The 13,963-nt window shown below is 43.5% G+C and overlaps 1 non-coding gene across 1 annotated transcript; it reads left to right on the forward strand.

Annotated features, from left to right (window-relative positions):
- Window positions 1-2,038: 2,038 nt before the first annotated feature.
- On the forward strand, window positions 2,039-2,125 carry TRNAS-GGA (transfer RNA serine (anticodon GGA)). The gene has a single exon. It is a non-coding gene; the product is annotated as a tRNA-Ser (tRNA).
- Window positions 2,126-13,963: the final 11,838 nt, after the last annotated feature.

A 13,963-nucleotide genomic window follows, 5' to 3' on the forward strand; every position in this document is an offset into this window, starting at 1 on the left:
AAGCTGCAGGAGGGTTAGTGCTAAAATCTTCTTGTTCGGATGGTTGAGAGAAGGAGGTGTGTCCTGTGGCGGATACACCGATTGATCAAGACGCCTCAAGGCCCCCAGAGGGAGAAATAGTGATAGCAACGCTTACAAGGAATGCTGGGATAAGTTGGGAAGAAGGCAAAGATACTGGCGACTAGATCCTTGTGGCAGATTGGAAGATACCGATATCTCTATTTCAATTTGTTGATTGATGGTTTAAGGAAATGGCAGTGGTCCAAATCTTGCACATTTACTGTTACTTCTATGTATAAGTTCCTTGCTCAGGTGTGGCCCAGCTTTCATATCTTATTGGGATAGCTACATTGCCCTGGCCGGGTATTGCGAAGGAAGGAAACACCTTGTCCGAGTCAGGCGATGCTAAAGGATGGATTAAAAAACTCATGGATGCTATCTCTGTTATTGCTGCTTAATGCCCTATTTATACCGATCTAGCTTATAGCTGGGATTTCTAGAAAGATAAGCTGATGTAGCCCTCAGGGATGGAGTGCCTAAACTAACCTTCCTGAACAGAAGTAGCAGAGGTAGAAGATATGTAAATCGTACCATCAAGGGGAAATGCACTATTGTTATGCTTGGGCCAGGTTAGCTGATCAAGGGAATATTCCTATCGGAAGAACAATCAGAAAATAAGGAGATAGTCAGTTGGCACTTTTCACACAAGAACCGCTTTTCATATTAAGCACGGGAGTCGTAAGGAAAGACCTCTGCGTAGCTATCAGAATGAATTAATGAACGAAATAAACGAATTCCGGTGAAACCAAGGCGAATTTCTGAGCCAGCAGTGGGAAAAAGATGCCAAGTATTGAGATGCAACATTATGAATGGTGCGATCTGAAGTCTTACTATTTACTCCAAATTGACTCAAATGGTTGACTGAACTTCACAGAGGACTAAAGCCGGGAACTTAAACTAATGGTTTTGCCTTTCCACTTCCCAATTGACTCTCATAAAAGGCTAGGCTACCTCTTCACATCACACCTGATCCCGAATCATGTGCTCTGTTCAGGGGATCAATAGTGGCTATTAAGCTTTTCCCTTTCTATATATTCTTGAGAATAAGTAAATACTATCCTTTTTCCTATCAGCATCTCTCTATCTGACAGTAAATATTGCTTTCAATCGATCAGGCACTAGGTTATTAAAGTATGGATATGCCATATAATAAGGGAAAAGGCCTCAAGTTTTTTTAGCGCAAAAGAAAAGCCGATTCCAAATTTTCTATTTCCCGGCAAGTCTATGAGAGTCCTATTACGGATCCTCTGATCTTTAGCTTGAATGGTCGTGTTTTTATATAATTAGGTCTTTCTTCTGAGCTCTTCTATTACAATACGGAAAAATCAAACCTATCACTCTCAAAGAATGGGTAAAAAGAATTCAAGCTAGGGGAGCCTACACTCTCTAACTACCTATACTACGCCCCCATTGATTGGAAACCCTCGGGGGAAATGATCCCATAAACAAAGGAATTATACAGTACGAAATAGCAAAAAACAGACTAATTCGATTCTAAATAATCGATAATAGATATTTTATTCTGCTTAAATTTTCCCGACAAGGAGAGATATTCAATATTTGAATCAGATTGGATTTCGTAGTATACCAATGTGAGCCAAACTATTACTATTTCATCTAACTTGAATAACCAAGGACTGAATTTGACTATGGATTCTGATAACTCGAGAAGTTTTTATTTGGTTATGATCCAAAAAGAAAAAAGAAAGGTTTAACAAGCCATGAGAAAATAGAGTAAAGTAACCATACGTTCTGTTTGCATAACGTGTATACGCCACGCCATACAATCGAAATAGAAACATGGGACGATTCCAAAATTTTGAATAGATCCGTGGGGATGAGAGAAGTTGTTGTTGAGAAATATGAAATTGGAAAGGAAGTCAAACTCCCTATGGAACCTGTGATCGGTTGTACCTGTACTTTAGTGATACGAAAACTCGCTATTCACTTAGTTTCTGGTCAATAATAAGATTATGTAGGAGAGATGGCCGAGTGGTTCAAGGCGTAGCATTGGAACTGCTATGTAGGCTTTTGTTTACCGAGGGTTCGAATCCCTCTCTTTTCGTTTCTGTTAATTCACCAACATTACCGACCACAATGAAATTTCTAGTAAGAGGAAAATCCGTCGACTTTCTAAATCGTTAGGGTTCAAGTCAAGTCCCTCTATCCCCAATAAAAAGCCCATTTTACTTCCTAACTATTGTACCAACCTCTATTTTTCATTAATGGTTCAAACAAGATTCACTATCTTTCTTATTCTACTCTTTCACAAACGGATCCGAACTGACTTCTTTGGATCTTATCCCATTCATACAAATGAACATATTATAGTATAGGCAAGTAATCCCTATTATTAAGTAAGTCATTCACAATCCATATCATTATCCTGATATTTACTAAGTCCAATTTGAGAATACTTTTTTTCTTTTTTAGTCCCTTTAATTGACATAGATACAAGTACTCTACTAGGATGATGCATAATAAATAGTCAGGATAGCTCAGTTGGTAGAGCAGAGGATTGAAAATCCTCGTGTCACCAGTTCAAATCTGGTTCCTGGCACAGAACGAACAATGAATGCCTTTTCGGGAAAGAAAAGGGCCACATATTTTTTATAGGGAAAAGCTTTTTTAAGGGGAAGAATCATCAACAAAAAATCCAGGAAAGAACAGCGAAGGAAAAACGTGAAAAAACAAGTGTTTTCCCGGAACGAAATAGCGGAAATTCCATACGTTGATCACCAATGTTGCATGTCTTTCCTTAAGTTGGAGTACTTTGAGTTAGAAGGCCTACTTTATTCGTCCTTTTAAAGCCTACTTATTCGTCTAGCTATTTCCAATTCTAATAAATAACCCGATCATATCATATCTTGGAAAACCCTAAGACTACCCAAGGCTGTACCCTACAGTGTTACCTATAGTCTATACTTGTGTATACGTTGCCTTCTGGGGTGGCAAGCTAGAACCAAGTAGTCTAGGTATCAATTCCAATTTAAGTCAATGATCCTCATTTTCTCCAACATTAAGAAGATTATTGGTAAGGTGACCAACCATCACGCAGGATTCCGGGTCGGAGTAGCACCTCTTGCCTGATATATACAGGTCGTTACTGGCTATTCGTTTGTGCCCTATGGTGTTCAATTGCCCGTTTGTTCCCTCCCCCTCGGGACGGGTCAACCTACTTTGCCCGCTCAGGCGCTCCAAAATGCTCTGACTAGACCGCCGACACCCATGATTTGTCCATCATTCAAAATGGCATTTCGTAAGGGCTCATAAGGTAGGAGGAATCACAGATCCTCCGTGCACTTTCGCCTAGAGTTAGTTTGATTTTTCACTACTGTCTGAGTGGTGGATAAACCCTGAAACTTTTCCTTGAAATGAAATAAAGATCTAACTTTATTCTAGTAGTGGTTTCCGCAAATGTAGATAATCTTGTTGATTAACACCCACTTTCCATACCCTGCAATTCAGAGGCCATCACCTCTGGTCTTTTAGTAACATATTAGTAAACAAGGCTCTCCTCGTGTAGCTTTTTGTTCTCGAGGAAGAAAATCTCATTGATTACTTATAATGCCGGATGAAGCAAGTTACAACATTGGTTCTTTCGTGATTCACGTATATTGGAAATCTCTTTCTTTAGGAAATGGGATGGCATTCAATTCTCACTTAGGGATTCTCTTCTTCCTGAACATTCATGAAAAGAAGGACTCTGTCTTTAATGCTAAAGTTTAGTACTGGGCCGAGCGTACTTACCTACTTAGACAAGAGGGATACTTATAGATCTCTATGAGCGTAAGGCAAAGTGGGCAAGACTACTTCCACAACTACATTTTCGCTTAAGCAGGACCTGTGAGACCTCGAAGCAACCGTCTACTACTAGTTATAGATGCTATTTCTAATTGAATAGAATGGATGCTTCACAGTGGTTCTGCGACAGGCAGGGCAGCCGGGTGAACATAGGCAGCTGTTCCTATAGAACACAAGTCTTTCTCTAAAGCACGACCTTCCGATTGGACTACGTCTGGTCTCTATCCTTTTTATTCCAAAAATGGGTCCTCGATCAAAATGATTTGGTGTCTATGTCCATGCCTGAGGTTGGTAAACCCTATATCTATTGCGGGGTGGTTTGAGGAAGGGACAGCTTGTAACCCACAACTTACTACTACGAAGATTCTGGCGGAGAGCTTTTCACATATAGATAGGTCGGGATGAGGAAGCTCCGTAGTCAACTAATAGATAGAAAATCCACCTTGTGAACCGTGTTTGTCTTAAAGTACTATCTGAGAAGGAATATACCTGTTCCAATCCCTCTAGTGGCTATACTGATTGACATAGGTAGCTTTTGTAGTCAAAGCTCACAGGGCCAAATGCTCTATTGGAGTGGGCACGAACACACACAATCAAGGTTCGAAGAACTTCTACTTCACGACTTGAGGATTCTATGACGCTCACTCAATGGTGTTGTGGCGATTGCAAGCAATCAATAAACGAGGAAGCCAAATTATGGATCCAGGAAGGCTGCATCAGAAGGAAGAGTAGGTGTTGCTATGCCGTTGGCTGGGACTGAGACAGAGAGAGGGGAGCATAGCCCCTATGATCCCGGTAAAGAGTTCCAACTAAGCTCTTCTCAGGTTCTTTCTTTCTCTTCCATTCTTATGTTTATATATTAAAGTGTAGTTTTCTTACTATAATATAATAATATTAATCTAATATGCGCATTGGTGTTCCAAAAGTACCTTACCCGATTCCCGGAGATGAAGAAGCGACTTGGGTTGACTTATACAATGTTATGTATCGAGAAAGGACACTTTTTTTAGTTCACTGCCCTATACATAGAAAGAAGTGCTTTTCCACCGGTATCAACATTCTATCTGGAATCAGTAGCGATAATTGTTGTATTGTGAGCCAGCCCCACCCACGGGTGAAATTGTATAGCTCCCTATCTCGTTGAAAGCCCCTTTGCTTACGGAAGAGAAGAGTTGGATGCCGTGGTGGGAAAGGTCCCGTTTCAACTTTGCTTCTTGTAAGCTTCGGTATAAATAGCTCACTTGCAGGATCTAATCTCATTCTATGGGAACAGCTTTCATTTCTATCTTTTGGCTTAAAGTGGTGAACAAATCCTTTCTCTTCACTTTTTGTGCTCCGCATGGCTCCGGTCAAGATGTGACTCATCCTGTATATACATAATTAGGAGACCTCTCACGAACTTGTTAAAGAAAGGAGTACCATTTGTGTGGACAAGCCAAATCAATCCTTTGATGTTCTCAAGCAAGCTTTAATTGAGGCCCCTATGTTGGTTCTCCCTGATTTCAGTAAAAGATTTGTGCTAGAGACAGATGCCTGTGGGCATTGGAGTTGTGATAAGGGGTAGAAGTATTCGTGTGGGGTGGGTTTCGAAGGGAAGGTTGCACAATAGATCAGAGATCCTTTGAGGAAGACTGAAATGACTATACTTATAGAATGGTCCATATCGAACAGATACGATACTGGTTTACACAGAGAATATCGCCTAGCTCTAAAACGGCAGCACCTGAGTGCAACTTCGAGTAAGAAAGAACGACCTTCTGCTACCTTTTTACCGGGGCATTGTTTTAACAACTTTAGCTGATTGATCTACGAATGGAGGGATTCAAGCTTATTTTTGTTAACCGAGATGCAAACGACTAACAAACTGGATTCGAAGCCACTTGTCATAATAGTACCTGCGGGTTCTTTCTGTGGAGCCTTCAAATGCAATAGCTAGCTGCCCAACGGCCAATGCCATAGGAAAATCTCCATTTTCCAACTTATACAACTCTTTGGGGTCCAAAGATACTCACCATTGCAACTTAATAAATAGGACCGGTGGGATCGCCTTCAACAGATATATCGGTTTCACTGCTTTTGTACCCTTTGTTTTGGTCATGTGGATGACCCGCAGACCGTAGATAAGATGGATACCCACGTACTGCCTTCAATGAAGAGAGTTTTACCAAGGACCCTTAGACAGATAGGGGGGACAGACAAGAGGTATGCAACCTGCTGAATATTGTCACCGAATCGCTCACTGACAAATACTTGGGGCTCCCCTCCCTGGTAGGAGTGGATAGGAGCGACTGCTTCCAACACTTAATTGAGAGAGTTTGCACTCGGATTAATGGCTGCAAAGAGGAAGGGCTAATTGGCTCCACCATGGAGACCGAAATACGAGCTTCTTTCATCACATCATTTTGCAACGGAGAAAAAAGAAGAACATAATGAAGTTTCTGAATGACTCAAACGGCAACAGGATCGAAGGTAATGACCAGTTAGCATCTCTGATACAGGGTTACTTTGAGGGACTGTTCACCTCAGAAGTCCTAGCTCCCGACCCTGGGCTACTGGGGAAAGTAAACAGGCGAGTAACTGAAGAAATGAACGCAAGCCTCTTGGCTCCGTTCACGGCAGATGAAGTAAAGGCAGCACTCTGAATTCAATCAAGAGTTAGGTACAGTAATCTTCAGATATGACAATACCTCCCCCAAAGCATTGTCAAGTGTTGGAATTAGGGCACCAACCACGAATAGGAGCTGTATAGAACTCCGGAAAGAGACCTTTGATGAATTCGGCATCCTCCCAAGTGGCATTTGCTTGATCCAAACTAGCCCACTTCCTTGGTTGCTGAAAAACCATGCAATGCAAGTAATTTTCCACACACTGATTCACACGTTCTGTCTAGCCATCTGATTGTGGGTGATAGGCAGAGCTAAACCTCAATTTCACTTGCAGTGCTTTAAAGAAGGCCTGCCACATGTTACTTGTGAATATCCAGTTTCTATCAGAGACTATTGACTTTGGCAATCCATTCCACTTAAAAACATTATCCATGAAAGCATGAGAGACTGATTGTACTGTATAAGGGTGAGCAAGGGGAATGAAATGAGAATATTTAGTGAACCTGTCCACCACCAACAATATGACTTCTTTGCCCAATGATTTGGGAAGACCCTCAAAGAAATCCAGGGAGATGTCAGTCCAAGCAGAAGTAGGTAATGACGGTGACCAGACAATTCTTCAATGTTGTGAAGGCCTCAATTTGAGCATCTGACCACTGGAATGAATCTTTTTTAGACAGTCATGAAGTGGCCTAGAATTGATCCCATAATTCTTGACAAATCTTCTTTTTCTGTAGCCATACCAAGAAAACTCCTCAACTGAGTGATAGTCTTAGGTGCTGGCCATTCTTTGATGGCAACTATTTTGTGGGGGTCTGTAGATAGACCCTATCCTTAGATAACATGCCCTAAATACTCCACTTGAGGGACAGGAAAACTGCATTTGCTAATCTTAGCATATAGTTTTTATGACCTTAGAATGTCCAAGACTAACTTTAGATGCTTGAGATGAGCTTGTTTGGTCTTGCTATATATCAGAATATCATCAAAGAATACCAAAAGGTATATCCGGAGCAAAAACATGATTCATTAAAGATTGGAAGGTAGCAGGTGCATTAGTGAGTCCAAATGGCATCACTAAGTATTCATAATGACAAAAATATGTCCTAAAATTTATGAATGTCTTCTCTTCTCATTCTTATCTGATGATAACCTGATCTCAAATCAAGTTTGGAAAACAGTTGTGCACCATGTAGCTCATCTAATAGATCCTCAATGACAGGAATATTGAATTGATTTTCTGCACTTAACCCGAAAGCAAGTTTGAAAACAAGACCTGCTCTGTGAAGTGATGGAAGTAGTGAAGGTTTAGGCTTCAGATCTGTGAAGTTCAGGTTTTGGAGTAGAGGTCAGAGGCTAGTGCGGGTAGCCCTGTTGGAAACTAGAAAGAAGAGGCTGATGCACCTGCCCGGCGGTGGGTGGGTTCAGCTCGATCAACTGGGATAGGAGTTTTTTCTCTATCTTGCTCCATGGTGTTCAAGCAGTGCGTCCAGAAAGCTGTGATTCATGGGAGGGAGCAGCTTCAATAGCTTTGGCTGTGAAAACTCTTGGTCTTGGAGCATCAGTGTCATCAGTTCACCCAAGATCAGCAGGACAAATAACTACTAGGTTTGTGCCAGAAAAGTGTCTTGCGTGACGGGGAAAGAGTGAAAAAAGAAAGAGATTCATCAGCTATGGAATCTGACAGGTATCGGTATTGAACAGAGGGGGCTGTTCACAAAGCATCCCATGGATGGTAATGGTGCTTCCCCAGCTGCTGTTCCTACTCCTTTGGCTGGTGCCAAATCAGGTGACTTTGAAGTTGAAGCTTGCCCGTAGAACGATGTAACCATGCTGGTAGTACTATGATTGCCTTAGAGCGCAGATGTCTCTGTCCCTAGCAACGTGATGCTTAGGTGCGAGGTGAAACACAAGCAGGAGATCGAGAAAAGAAATCATACGGATTGCAACCTACAGATGAAGAATCTGCTTCATTGTTCCCACCATCTATATCAGATGTTTAATAAGAATAGGAATCAAATAAGCTGCTGATTGACTGAGGAAGCATTTGAAAAGAAAGGAAGGGTGATGCTTGTTAAACAAAGCTGCGTGTGGGGCCGCCACGTATAGCTGTAGTTTCTGCTGTAGCATCGGTTATTTCCGTTATTGATGTAGTAGCATCGGTTATTGCTCAGGTTACGAATGACCCAATCTATCTATGGCAACCACCCCTACTTTTAGTAGATGGAGATGCGCACCTAGAAAAGACGGATGAAAGAGAACCCGCCCTTCTGACTTCTTCTCTTGTCTGTCCTTTACGCAAAGCGATCTATGGTCTCAACAAGCCCCGATAGCGTCGGTTTTTGAAGTTCAGCACAGTGGTTATGTTATCCAGGCAGGGTTTGCTCGGAGTGATCATGATTCGGCCATGTTCGTATCAGTTTATCCTCGAGGACGTGCTATTCTGTTGGTGTATGTTGATGATATCAAACTGACTGGTGATTACTCCGTTACCATATCGCTGATCAAGTGTCGCCTTCATCAATTATTTGCTATGAAGGCACTGACGCGCCCTAAGCCTTTTCTTGGCTTGGAGGTCGCACATTCTCCTCATGGATATTTGGTATCTCAGATCAAATAACGTCATGACTTGATCACTCGAGCTCAACTCAATGATGAGAAGACTGTTGACACTCCCTTGGAGCTTTACGTTAAACTCCGTCCGACTGATGGCTCGCCATTATCTGATCCGACGCAGTACATACAGTAGGTCGGCAGTTTGGTTTATCTGACGATCTCTTGCCTAGATGGCTTTTCCTAAGAAAGTCATCCTTTCATGGCTGCCCCCCCCGGTCAGTTCACTTTGCAGCAGTTCATCGGATTCTTAGATATATTCGAGGTACCTTTTCTCGAGCCGTCCTTTTTTCCGTCATCGTCTTCTTTAGAGTTGCGTGCAACTACTGATGCCGATTGGGCCTTCAGATAGGTGCTCAACTACAGGCTTATCTATTTTATGGGGAGACGAGACACTATCTTGGATGAGATAAAAGCAATAGACAGTTGCTCCTTCCACTGCCGAAGCGGAGTACCGTGCCACGGCACACTACTAGATAGATTGTATGGCTCCGTTGGTGACTTTCTGATCGCGGGTTTCATTTGAAAAACCCCAACGCCATTCATCTTGCGTCAAATCCGGTCTTTCATGCAAGAGTTTCATTTTTGGCCGCTACTACGTTCGTCGAAAACTTCTTGATGGCACCATCATCTCATTACCTTATTTTTTCCCTTCAACTTCGACTATGACCAATGCCCCACCTAGCTGAATAGGCGTAACAAAGCTACCTGAAAAAGGCAAGGTGCACGTTAGATTGAAATCGACAAATTGCGTTTTGCCAGATGGATTCTTTAGAAAGATTTCCGGATAAAGTTCAGTATAATATTTAGTTATAATCTAAATAAAGGCACATACGTGGGCGGGCAGGGGGCCCCACTACTTCTTCATTCAGGGGGGGCTAGCCTCATGACTTCCCACTGGGCGAGGGGTGCAGCTAACCCACCTACTCACTCATCAATTACGATGTTCAGCTGACTTGCACAGAAAGACCCCTATTGTTTAGTAATTTGGCGCCCCATCTTTTGATTGACTGTTGTCAACTAATCTTTTCAATGTTCAATTCTACTCTATGTTAGAACATTTCTGTGAATGCTATTTTGATCTAAGTGGTCCCATTCTCTGTCCCGTGCTAGGAAGCATTACTCCTCTTTTCATTCCAAATTCTTCAATAAGACCGATACGATTGATTGGTCTGTGCGTTTCTCTTATTACTTTTTTGTATCCCCCTATTCCTCGGATACAATTCGATCCTTCTATGGCCAAATCTCAATTTGTGGAAAGCCTTCGATGGCTTCCTTATGAAAACATCCATTTGTATATGGGTATAGACGGCCTTTCATTATTCTTCGTGATATTGACCACATTTCTGATCCCTATTTGCATTTCAGTGGGTTGGTCTAGTATGAGAAGTTTTGGGAAAGAGTATATTACAGCATTTCTAATTCGTGAATTTCTAATGATCGCCGTGTCCTGCATGCTGGATCCTCTACTATTCTATGTTCTTTCCGAAAGCGTGCCAATCCCTATGTTGTGCGGAGCTGAGCATCTTCTATTCGCTGGGATCAAGCTTTTCCTCTGCAAGGGCCTTGTGCAGTAAACCCCCTACGAGCGGTCCCCCGTCGTCGTAAAGTAGTAAAGGTCCCCGCGAAGCTTTCGGGAAGAGGGGTAGTCTTGTGCGTAAGCATAACATTTCTGGTCGAACCACCGAACCACACATTTTTTTTTGGTGGGAGGGTACTCCGAGTAGTGGGTACCTCGTAGGACCTCGACCCGCCTACTCAGGTCTTGTATGGATATGCAGGAAGGGTTGCTCCTAGGTGTGTGTAGGGGGTGTGTTTGTTCGTGAGAATGAATTCCTCGTCAAGTCAGGGGGGTGTGGACACACTTGCGCGAATTCAGGTAACGGCTACAAGGGATAAAAATAAAGGAAACTGTACCCGACCAGGGATGGACGTAAACTCGTAAGCTACCGAGGGTAGGGATAATCGTCCAGGTCTTATTTAAAAAAAAGCCGCCCCGCCACTGCAGGCAGGTTAGTTCCTCTGTCGTTGCCGGAGAGTTCTTGGCGAAGAGACCTTAGGATAAGTTGCTAAAACAAATGGAGGGGAGGATCGACCCGTTCAGTAGAATTCCGAAGAAAGACTGTTGGCAGCAGGTGGAGACATTTCTTTGGCCCCCTTCAAAATAAATGCGGGTAGGGTAGAGCTCGGCAGGGGGTTCGAGAATAGGGTAGGGTTTTTGATGGTCGGGTCCCCTACCACTAGTCCGGCTAGCCTTCTTTCGGGCAGGAAGCAGGCCTAAACGACGGGCGGGCATCTCCCGCTACGCAAGCAGCATTGTTCGCCACCACCCGAGAAGCAAAAGATTCGAGAGTCAAGGCGGAAAAGACAAGCATAGTGGTCTAATGACAAGGGCCAACGACAGAAGCTCGGGACGGAGTCGTATGATGCGGAAGTCTCACGTACGGTTCCCTGAGAAGGGAGTGGCTACCCACTAGAGCTTCGACCAACTACCACCGGTCAATTCTTCTTTGGGGCCACCCCTGACTCTACCATCATTATAGGGGTATGGGGTTCGAGACAAAGAAAGATCAAGGCAGCATATCAGTTTTTCCTATATACTTTACTGGGATATGTTTTTATGCTATTAGCTATTCTGTTGATTCTTCTCCAAACAGGAACCACCGATTTACAAATTTTATTAACCACTGAATTTAGTGAGCAGCGCCAAATCCTTCTATGGATTGCTTTTTTCGCCTCTTTTGCCATCAAAGTGCCTATGGTACCAGTTCATATTTGGTTACCCGAAGCCCATGTAGAGGCACCTACGGCTGGATCCGTCATCTTGGCTGGAATTCTTTTAAAATTGGGAACCTACGGGTTTTTAAGATCTTCAATACCCATGTTTCCCGAAGCGACACTTTGTTTCACTCCTTTCATTTATACTCTAAGCGCGATTGCTATAATATATACTTCCTTGACCACTTTAAGACATATCGATCTTAAGAAGATCATTGCCTACTCCTCAGTAGCCCATATGAATTTGGTGACTATTGGTATGTTTAGTCGGGCGGCCGTTAGGTCACCTATTTTGAGTTATGGACACACAAGCGAGGCCAAAACATGTGTGCCGGGCGTGCGGCCATCAACCTACTAGCAATAGGGGAGAAAACTTAGCATGTCGCAACAAAAGCGTCGATTCGAGGCATCAGCAAAACACCGCCATCTGTTCCTAAAACAAAACCCCTTAGCGCCCCGGGACGGGAGTGGAGGACGGCCCTACACAGACAGCAGCAGCGCCGGCTCTACGAAGTCCGAATCGAATCTTTCGGTTGGCTTTCCCGTGAATAAGAATTGTTGGGCGCGGCGAAGCGAGTGCTTCTAGCTGTTTCGCTTGCTTCTTTCTTATTGTGGCGGCTATTATGGCGTGGCTGAAATGAACGAAAAGCGAGATGATTCAAATTGATTGATAGATGGCGTGATCTGTTCTGATAGATCGAAAGGTTTTCTATCAATAATAAGGGTTGACCTCTTTCTATCTATTGATGATACAAGATATCTATCTATTCTTGATCCATCAGAAAGAAATCGATATGTATCTGATTTTTTCTACATCGTATGTAGAGCGCCCAAGCGTTTGGCCAGCTCAGTTCTATTATCCATCGGTCCAATGCACTGGCTCATCTCATGGAGGGAAAAAGCAAATGTAGTTAGTTGTCTTGTTGTTGTTCGCCGCCTCGACACATTCCCCGGCATCGTCCCACACAGAAAGAAAGAGCGTTGAGCCTGAACTGGCGAACCGAAGTCACTTTCGTAACCATACTTCCTACAGCTAACACGTGTCCAGTCCAGCGGGAACGCGAAGCGCAAACGAACGTGAGCTGCTATACCGAATCCCCCACTGGCCATCGGGGACCTAGTGGTAAGGCCATGATCCGCAGGGGAAGGGATCACTCATTCTTCTATTGGGGACAGGTGCATGAACGACAACTCCAAACGTCAGACATCCGCCGCCTATACCTACCATTTAGGTGGCACCAGCGAGATCCAGTTAAAGTAAGGAACTTCGTGTCACGGCTGCTCCACTCCGCTGCGGTCTTTTGAACTGAACTTCGTTGCCTTCCCGCGCGCGAAACGAATGGGCGCTGTGTCATGGGTCAGTTTTGGGGTAGGGCGCAGAGAGAGACCAGAAGAATGATTCATTTGGATCGACGAGCCATTTCGCAAATCAATAGAATGTCTCTCTATCCATATCTATTCTATCTTTATATGACGGGCCATAAAAAAAGAAGTATTTTTTTATGGCATGCGGGATGATCGCGCCTAGTAGCCACATATCAGCTGCGCTCAATATGCGGGATTTCCGTTGGATCAGATCTTTCGCTTTGACGAATTTGGACCTAGCGAAAAGGACTCTAAGCCTTCACGCAAACAAGCAAAGTAGAAGCAAGACGAGGAAGCGGAGCTGTCGTAGAAGCAGTAGCTTCCCCCGACAATATACAATACAATAGTAGCGACCATGAATAAAAAAGCCCCTTGTTTAACGAGTTCGCTGCTTTTCCCAGGCCGGAGAAGGGAAACTACTTATTGATTGATCTCCTTTCTTTGATATGTGTTCAATTTAGTACAATACAAACTAAAACTAGATCAAAGCGGAAGGGCCACTCACTATAGAAGCTATAACTAGAAAAGCCCTAGCCAATAGTTTAGTAGTCGGCCAAACCCCCATGCTCACGACATGTTCTTGATATTGATTGAGTTGGAGGGAGTCAGAGACTACCACGGAATCCTTCCATAGTCACCCCGGTGACCTTCGTCACCAAAGTGTCACGACAGTTTCCAAGACCCCTCATATAATCTCCAGTGGGGATCAGTCGGAGCATGTAGGAAAGCCGACCACT

The sequence above is a fragment of the Triticum urartu genome, chromosome 4A (assembly GCF_056163025.1).
Source record: "Triticum urartu cultivar PI428250 chromosome 4A, HENAU_Tu73, whole genome shotgun sequence".
NCBI lineage: Eukaryota > Viridiplantae > Streptophyta > Magnoliopsida > Poales > Poaceae > Triticum > Triticum urartu.